This window comes from Panthera leo, chromosome C1 (genome assembly GCF_018350215.1).
Source record: "Panthera leo isolate Ple1 chromosome C1, P.leo_Ple1_pat1.1, whole genome shotgun sequence".
Lineage (NCBI taxonomy): Eukaryota > Metazoa > Chordata > Mammalia > Carnivora > Felidae > Panthera > Panthera leo.
This window is the reverse complement of record NC_056686.1, coordinates 9,590,269-9,599,812: the sequence shown is the minus strand read 5'-3', so window position 1 is coordinate 9,599,812 and position 9,544 is coordinate 9,590,269.

Sequence of the window (9,544 nt, the reverse complement as noted above, 5' to 3'; positions counted from 1 at the left end):
AAGCTAGGATCATAGGTTTGTGGTCAAATCCAGAGGACTGCCAACACCATCCAAAAGAAAGGCAGAAAGACAGGAATAAAGTATTGTGGAAACTCAATGTGTAGCCACATATCATATAACTGTAGTATTAATTCAGTTTTTACGCATGGCCAACGGGGAAATTTATAAGACTCATGTAATAGTGCCAGAAAATAAGAAAGTGCTCACATAAATAAAAAATACAAGAATGGGGGTAGGGGGCGCCTGGGTGGCTCAGTCGATGAAGTGTCCAACTTCAGCTCAGGACATGATCTCATGGTTTGTGGGTTCAAGCCCCGTGGCAGGTTCTGTGCTGACAGCTCAGAGCCTGGAGCCTGCTTTGGATTCCATCTGTCTATCTGTCTGTCTCTGTCTCTCTCTCTCAAAAATAAATAAACATTTTAAAATAATTTTAAAAAATACCATGATGGGGACATGTCAGAGGGACACATGAGCCAGCTGCAAGAGCTCCTCCCAGTGGCCAAAGCTGGAACATCCTGAACAACAGAACAACGAGATAGTGCGGGATTATAAACCAAAGTATAAAATAACTAGCCATGAGTCCGTAATAACATAACTAAGTGAGGAAGAATAACTAACTCTATTCTGGGTTGGGGGATAAGAAAACTCGTATTTTTCGAAGCTGTCTGTTCAAGGCGTGCTAGCATCTACACTCTGGAGGCAGAGGGACTTCCTCTTCTCTCTGCCACTTCCAGCTTAGTCAACTTGGGCACGTTGCTCGTCTTTCTAAAGGCTCATTTTTTTTTTTTTTGCATAAGCAAAATGCAGATAGTAAGGGTATCTACCTCATTATTGTGTGAGTCGCTTACCTTGGTGCCAGCACAATTCAGGAATTTAAGAACTTTTCTTTCCTCCTCTGTATTATTTGCCAGTTGGCATCTCCTTCTTGCCTCTAACCTGGGAGGTCAGTCAGGGCGGGGACTGGGTCCCTCATCCCCAAAACATTCATCACATCACCGCATCCATCACAGTGGTTTCAAAGAAGCCTCTGTTGAACAAATGAACGAACCAGTGAATGGAGGCATGTGTAGATGTGATCAGAGCTGCAGCCACACTGGCTGAAGGCCACGGCGTCAATAGAATGGGAATCTTGGTTTCACGCAATGGGGGCAGGGAAGGTGGGGAGTCAGCAGGTGGGGTAAGACCTTCAGACTTTGGATCTGACTGTGTTTGGCAATTCTCTTGACTGTTTCTGTCTTGGAGGGAGGCATGCAAGTTACTGAGGCCCTGCCAATCCGACTCTTGGAGATGCACAGTCTGTGAGCACTTACTTCCTCCTGTGAGTAGCAGGTGACCTGGGAGAGCTTACTGTCACAAAGGAGCTCCACAAGAAGCAGGACTTACCTTTGTAGGTTATATAAGACACAATCATTAAAGGATATTGTTCTATGGGGTGTCCAACATACCGGTTGTGTGCTAGTCGGTAGAACATACAACTCTTGATCTCGGGGTGGTGAGTTAGAGCCCCATGTTGTGAGTAGAGTTTACTTAAAAAAAAAAAAGGACCTCGTTTGGGAAGTACTGAATCTACTTTGAACCAATTACCTTTCAGTGCCAAAAGCACACCAATAAGAACTCTGTTGTGTTTGGATTTTATAAATATATCCATATATATGCACACATACAATTTCTTAATACAAACAAGTTACACTGTGGATTTGTGTATGTTTTTGAAATATATATTAGATCCTAGGATTATTATAGGCTCTACCAGTAAAGTTTTTATTCTTTGATTATGATCCTTTCAAATGTGTTCTAACTTCAATAAGATCATACTTATTCCTGTGATTTTAGTCCTAAAGGAGCTTTCCTTGGATAACAAGGGTGCATTTTCCAGTTCTTTCGATAGCCACAGAAGATAGCTATTGCATCCAGTTTAATGCCTCATGATTATCATGAATTAATGCTGCGTGTACTTGTGTGGACTCGCTCGATTTTCTGGATGTGTAAACAGTAACAAAAGTGGGCTTCACTTAAAATGGCAAAGCAGGGTAGCTACCAATGCCAAATTTGCCAAAGGAGTCCTTAATTCTCTGTTTGTCTGTACAGACCCAGCAAGACGTTGTCAGAGCTGGCTCAGGATGTGATTGGTGAGTCTGCTTGAAATTCCAGACTTTCCATCACAGAGTGCTGGATGTGATAAATGGGCTGGGGTCTTATGGTTAATGACTGCTCTCAAGGACAGCTAGAGTATCCTTCAGGCTGAATTACAGTGAACTACCAAGAAACTGCTACATACTCAAAAGCTTTCTGCAAAAGCTATACATATTCAAGGATGGCTTTTTTTTTTTTTTCCCTCCAAACACAGAGATTTTCTATTCCCTTCTTTTCTAACCCGATCCTGGACCCTCCTCCCAGTATTCTGACAACCGTATCAGGCAAGCTGCTCATCGGTTTTCCAGCCAAACGCACCCCTTGGCATTTTAAATAAAGATGTCTGTATGATTTAGTTAAGAGGGTAAAAATTATGTACTGTGGAAGGTGCCTAAAAAGTGGTTTAGAAATTGAGATGTAAGATGTCCTTAATGCAAATGTTCTCTCTATTTTTCCTGGCAAATAATGTCTTCATTAATGCTTGCCACTAGCTGGTGCTAGGGCACCACTGAGCAAGTGTGCAATTTCATTGAATCCGTCCACCAGGATTAGTCACCCTAGGTGGGTCGTTCCTCTTTGTTTAACATCACGCCCTATGTCATTTCCACTCTCTGGCTAATCAACATGGAGGAAAGCAGTTCTCCAATCTTCCCACCCCACAGCTGCACTTTACAAACATCGAGGAAATTTCCTTTTGAATGAGATGAGTTTTCAAAACACCGGGATTTTCTCATTTTATTGTCACGTCCAACACATAAAGTTATTTTGATTGTTCTTCAATCTTATAATATACAGGGTGCATCTGGGGGACCAGAGATTTTAAAGACAGAGGCATCCTAATAAAGATATGAATCCCCAAATTTATATTGTTCAAGTCCTCCTTAAGGGAAGCAACAGGGCTAGATAGCTAGCCAGAACTCTCTTTTTATTTTACAATTTTACATCGGATCATTTATATATACGTTGAAAGACTGCCTTATAGAGGTCTGAAAGCCTCTCTATAAATGTGGGGTCTTTCACACTACTGGAAAAACAATGCAGAAGTTCACATCCTGCTATTTGTTGGTTACTTCTGTTATCCTCAACCAGTAAAGAATAGCAAATTTTATGACAAAAAAAAAAAAAAGAAAAGAAAAAAAGAAAAGAAAAAGCACAGAAGAAAAGTTTCATCTATTGATAAAAATATGCTGACAATTCCATTTCTGGTTAAGTTTTATGTAAATATCACCTTTCAAAATACTTAGGAAATTTGCACAAATTGAGTTTCATTTTATTATACTATCATCATTATACATTTTGCTTTTAAAAGTCATTAAATTTTTAAAAAAGTGGGGAGGGGGCACCTGGGTGGCTCAGTCGGTTAAATGTCCGACTTCAGCTCAAATCATGATCTTGCAGTTTGTGGGTTTGAGCCCCACATTGGGCTCTGTGCTGACAACTCAGAGCCTGGAGCTTGCTTCGGATTCCGTGTCTCCTTCTCCCTCTGCCCCTTCCCCGCTTGAGCTCGCTCGCGTTCTCTCTCTCTTAAAAATAAATACACATTAAAAAAATTAAATAAGTAAAAGTCATCGAAATAGAAATACCATTATTTGCAATTCTCTGAATTAATTGCTCTAAAGTGATCAGCTCTGGCATTTCTGATGGTAACATGGAGTGCTCCTCCCCCCTGTGGAGATCAAGGACAGAATGTGTTCTCAAAGGTTTGTGACACATGTGAGCCACTCTCTTTGTCAACAGCAAATGTGAAAGTCTCCTATCCCCGTTCTGTGTGGTATATAATATTGCACCAGAAGTTTAGAGGAAGTGGACAGCTTGGCCAGCAAACAGCGTTTGTTCTTCCTGGCGTCCTGTGTAACATCATGTGTTGGGCTGTTGTTGAGGTAGGAGGGTGGGTAGTGTGGTTAGAAAACCTAAAACAGCAGGCTGAATGAAGGTATCAGCTATTTCCCAGCGTACTGACTTGTAACTTTTAAAGTAGTGTCGAGTTTTAGCCTCAGCGACAAGGTGCTGGAAATATGAAATAAATTATTATCTTTCTTTAACTAAGGCTATCCAATGAACCAGAACAGCGATCATTTCCACTGTGTCAAAACCACAACAATCACAATTCCATCTGGAAAATAATCTGTCGCTCACACAGTATGTCAAGATGATTTCCAAGAGTGGCTGGCTGGCTCAGTAAGAGGAGCGTGTGACTCTTGATCTCGGGATCGTGAGTTCAAGCCCCATCTTGGGTGTAGAGGCTGCTTAAAAAAAAAAGAAAAGAAAGAAAAAAGATGATTTCCAAATGGACCAAAGATCTAAATTTTATAAATGAAATTATATAAGCACCAGAGGAAAAAGTAGGCAAATTCCTTTGTAACGTAGGAGTCGAGAAAAACCTTAGTAATTATGACTTGAAATTCAGAAGCAATAGAAAAAAGAGATTGTGAATTTAACTCCCCCAAATAAAACAAAACACATCAAAGACCTTTTGAATGGTAAAACTACTAGACGCAAAGGCAAAAGACAATAAAGAGGGGAATGATTTGCAACTTATAGAGAAGGGATTTATAGACAGCGCCTCTAAAAGTCAAGAAGAAAAAGTGATTTTTTTTAATGGATGAAAGTTACAAACAGTTCATAGAAAATGAGAAGCAAATGGTTTTTAAAAAGAAGATAAAGATGCTCAACGTCACTCAGAATAGGGGAAACGAGAAAACCTCACCGAGGGGTTATTTCTCACCTATCAGAGTTACACACATTTAAAACTTTGACACGAAATGCCATCGGTGAGACTGCAGAGGAAACAGGAATCCTCATACATCATAGGTAGGAGTACAGAATAACATAAGCCCTGTGGAGGAGGATTTGGCAATATCTAGCAAAACCCCGTATGCATTTATCCTTCGAAGGAACAATCCCATTTCTAGGAAACCATCCCAGCGATTCATCCGCAAACAAACAAGCAAAACACAGAACGACATGTTAATTTACTCATACATATTCAGTTACTCATGACAACATTATTTGCAATGGTAAAACACTGGAAACAGCACAAATAGCCCTCAGTAGGGAAATGGTTGAATAAAGTATGAAAAATCCACACAATGGAAAACTGTGTGTCGTATAAAGGAATGTGGAATATCTCTGTATTCTTAAATGGGGTGATATGCAGGATATATTGGTAAAAGAAAAGGCCATCCACAAAACACTGCATGTAGCACACCACCTTTTCAGTAAAGGAGGGGAGGAAATACTAATGCAAACACACACACACACACACACACACACACACACACACACATACACACACACTTATATTTCCAAAAGGAAACACAAGAAGGATAAACCAGTGGGGAAAATATTGGGAGGAAGAGGGAGAGCATATGAGGCAAAACAGAAATAGATATGAGACTTCTCTGAATAAATCTAGCTATAAAGCTTTGACTTGGGAATCAGGAAATATTTTACATATTCCAAAAAGAAAATTAAATCAAAAGGCAGGGAAAAAAAGCATTTCCTTAAAATTCGAAAACAAATCCAAACAAGTACTGAATTATATATCAAACTGATGTACCACTAAGATCACTAAGATAAAAGAGCTATTTCAAGTTAACTTTGGTAGGCAGCATTTGGACTGCACATCATTAGAATATTCTGAGGCTAAAAAGAACTGTGAAGAAAATTTGAACTTCAACAGTCTTTTATGAGTCTCAATATTGACATTTTGAAGTTATTATATGTGTATGGTAGATTAATAAGTCATTACAGAAATAAAATTATTGTTAGAAATCAAGATTTTTTTTAGTATAATGGAAAAGACACTGCTGTTATAAACAAAATTAAAGAATTTAAGTGTAAACCCAATGATGTTAAACTTGAAGTGGAAATATCACTACAAATACTTCAGGCTTTTTGCTTTTGAAAAACAGTGAAAGATGTGTTTTCTAAATCAGTTAACAGAGGCAATAACAGCTCAGTAGCAATGAATATACCATTCCCCACTGAAACAAACAAGGCTTTTTAGAGAAATAGCTAAAGCTAAATTGGAGGCAGGAAGTGTATGAGCTGGTCCTGGGGGCTCTGGTGCCAGAAAGCAAGGAAGCAAAGACGAATGGGGTCGTGTCAAAAAGCCACCTTGTGGGGCTACCATGGCCTAAGATGGGACAATTTGAGCTTCAGAAAGAATGATGATTGCAACTGATCAACACATAACAAATGTATGAGATCCTGAGTTCACAGTGATAATCAGAAGAAGGGAGAGGGATGGCAACAGTTAACTCAAAACATTCATTGGGCTCTATTGAAGCAACTATTGGAAGCTAGAACACCAACTCTTTTACGGACCGAATGTTTGTATCCCCGCCAAATTCAAATGCTAAAACCCCAACTCTCCAGTGTGAAGGTGTTCAGAGGTGGGACCTTTGGAGCTTTCTCTCTGTCTCTGCACCACATGAGGACACAGCAGGAAGGTGGCAGTCTCCAAGCCAGGAGGAGGGCTCTCACCGGACACTGAATCTGCTGGCAACTTGATCTTGGACACCCCAGCCTCCAGAATTGTGAAAAATAAATGCCTACTGTTGAAGGCACCCAGTGTGTGGTATCTTGCTACAGCAGCCTCAGCTAAGACAGACTCTCTATTCTGAGAAGTGATAATGCAAGGGAAAGAATTAAGCTTTCCTTCTGCTTGTTCCATGTGAACTGTATTTCTACGTTACTAAATAGTTCTAGTTGATGAAGAAAAGTTCTTCTTTACAAGAAAATTCCAGCTAATAAATGTAATAGAATAAGAATGGTAGAAAGATCACCACTTTTCAATTCCTAATTAAATAAGTGGTCCAGATGCAAAACCTAATGGTGATGGTTGACAGGGACATTTACAACGAGAGATCGGACTGTCCCACCTCAACCCACTGGTGTGTCCAGCATGACTGTAGGTAGGACAACCAGATTATGTACCTGCTGACGAGATACCATAGAAACTACAATCGACAGTACCACTGTGATGTATTCTTGCCAAAGAATTGCCAAAACCTTTAAACCTAGCTTTTAGTTTATAGAACAGACAAGGGACAAACACCAAGTTAAATGTCTCCAGAAGAAAACTAACAAACACGTGCAGAATGTAGGACACCCTGTAGAAAAACAGATGCAGTTTCTAAAATAAGTCAAGAGCATAAGGGAAATAGGGTGGAAGGAGCAGGGGTTGGGGGAATGTCCCGGATTATAAAAAAGACTTCAGAGCCATAATAATCTTCAAATGTAATGAGTGGAAAATTAGAGTATAAACTGACTAATCGTTCTTATTAAGGAATTTTTAACTTCAGTTAAATGAGGTGATGCTATTGTGGGAAATGCCCTGATATTTTAGAAAGATCTACAGAAGTATTTCAGGGTAAAATGACATGGTGGTAAGGATATGCTTTAAATTAGTGATGGGGGGAAAAAAGACAGAAAGGAAGGGAAGGAGAGGGGGAAGAATGGTTAGATAAAGCAAGTATGACAAAATAAAAATGTTGAAATCGCTAATGCAGAGAAATGGGTCCGTGGGGGTTAATTATTCAATTCACTGCATTTTTGCGGGAAAAAAAATGTTCATAATAAAATGTAAAAGACAAAACAATACCCATTGCGCACTTTGCCGAAAAGATTTCAGATGATCAGTGTATCACCTAGGATAGACCTGGTCATGAGTTTCCTGCACCCGGGTGCTGACAGTGACCTTCCCAGGTAGTCTAGAGAAGAGATACATGCAACGATGGGGTGACAGGTGCTCCAAGAGTCCCTCGTGAGCTGCTGTGTCTTCACTGTCCCCTTAAGAAACATTTTATCTTGAAACCTTTCTTTCCTGGAGCACCTGGGTGGCTCAGTCGGTTGAGTGTCCGACTTCAGCTCAGGTCATGATCTCATGGTTTATGGGTTCAAGGCCCGCGTCGGGCTCTGTGCTGACAGCTCAGAGCCCAGAGCCTGCTTCAGATTCTGTGTCTCCCTCTCTCTCTGCCCCTCCCCTGCTCATGCTCTGTCTCTGTCTCTGTCAAAAATAAATAAACATTAAAAAAAAAAAAAAGGAAACCTTTCTTTCCTTTATTACTGATCGGGCTGATTCAAACAGTCCATTTAGCAAAAGTGCCCGACAGGTCCGAAACATACCGTGTAAAACCAAATGACGTGGCTCATTCATTCCCAGAAGGGAATAGCTCTTTAGTATAGGCACAGAAAAGAACAAATGTTTTTATGATCTGGACTTAAAAAAAGTTAATGTAAGGAAGAGCGGGAACATACTGGATTGGGAAGAAGAAGAGCTGGGTTGTGCCAGTAAAGGACTGTAGGGTATTTGGCAAGTTGCTTAACAAGAATAAGATAGTGTCCAGGGGATCCCCAGTTCTGGGCTTCTAGGAGCACGTAGTCTCATGAGGTAGTGAGCATCTGCTCGCGGGTGGTGCATGAGCAGAACAGGAGCCAGAGACAGAATGCAGAGCTAGGAGATGATTCTAAGGTTCCTTGTGACTGTGAGATCCTGGGACGCTGGGACCCAGTTGCCAGAATAGCACACGCGTGCAAGGGTGTTCATCGGTAAATAAAAGAAGCTCCAAACTCCGGTTCTGTGACTGGATCCACCACCTTGCCTCCGCCTGGAGTGCATCTCTGCTGTGAAACACAGTAGCTTGTTTCTGGATATGCCGGTCAATATTTGGTTTTCCAGACAGTGATTCTGGGGTGCCCCAGAGAATGTGGTCCAAGAATTCCTGAGGGATCCTGGTAGTCCTTTCAGGCAGACCTCCCTTTGCCAACCTGTGTGATTGAAGCAGGGTTTTCTCCATATACCTAACCAAAACCCAACTGCAGAAGCAGGTATGGGAATCCAGCTGTCCTCAATGACACCAGACATTAAGGAGATTTGCAAAACTGTAAAACAATGTCACTCTTCTCACCAAATTGGTTTTGTTTTGGGATTCGTAGTTATTTTTCATTAAAAATGTGCTATTTATGGTAATGTATAAATGGGCTTATTGTATTTTAAAGAAATATATACATATTTTTAAATGTGTATTTTTGAGAGAGAGACAGAGAGAGCACCAGTTGGGGAGGAGCAGAGAGAGAGAGAGAGAGAGAGAGAGAGACAGAATCCGAAGCAGGCTCCAGGCTCCGAGCTGTCAGCACAGAGCCCGATGTGGAGCTTGAACTCATGAGCGGTGAGATCATGACCTGAGCCGAAGTCAGACACCCAACCGACTGAGCTGTCCAGGTGCCCCAATAAATATATATTTTTAAATTCTCCCAGTTTTAATTTCTAATGTGGTAAATATTGGTAGATATACCGCGTAAACAAAAGCTCTTTGTGGTCCTAAATCATATTTGAGCGTAAAGAAATCCCAAGATTGAAAAGCTTAAGAACCATGGTTCTAGAAAAATCTGACCTCGGGGTACC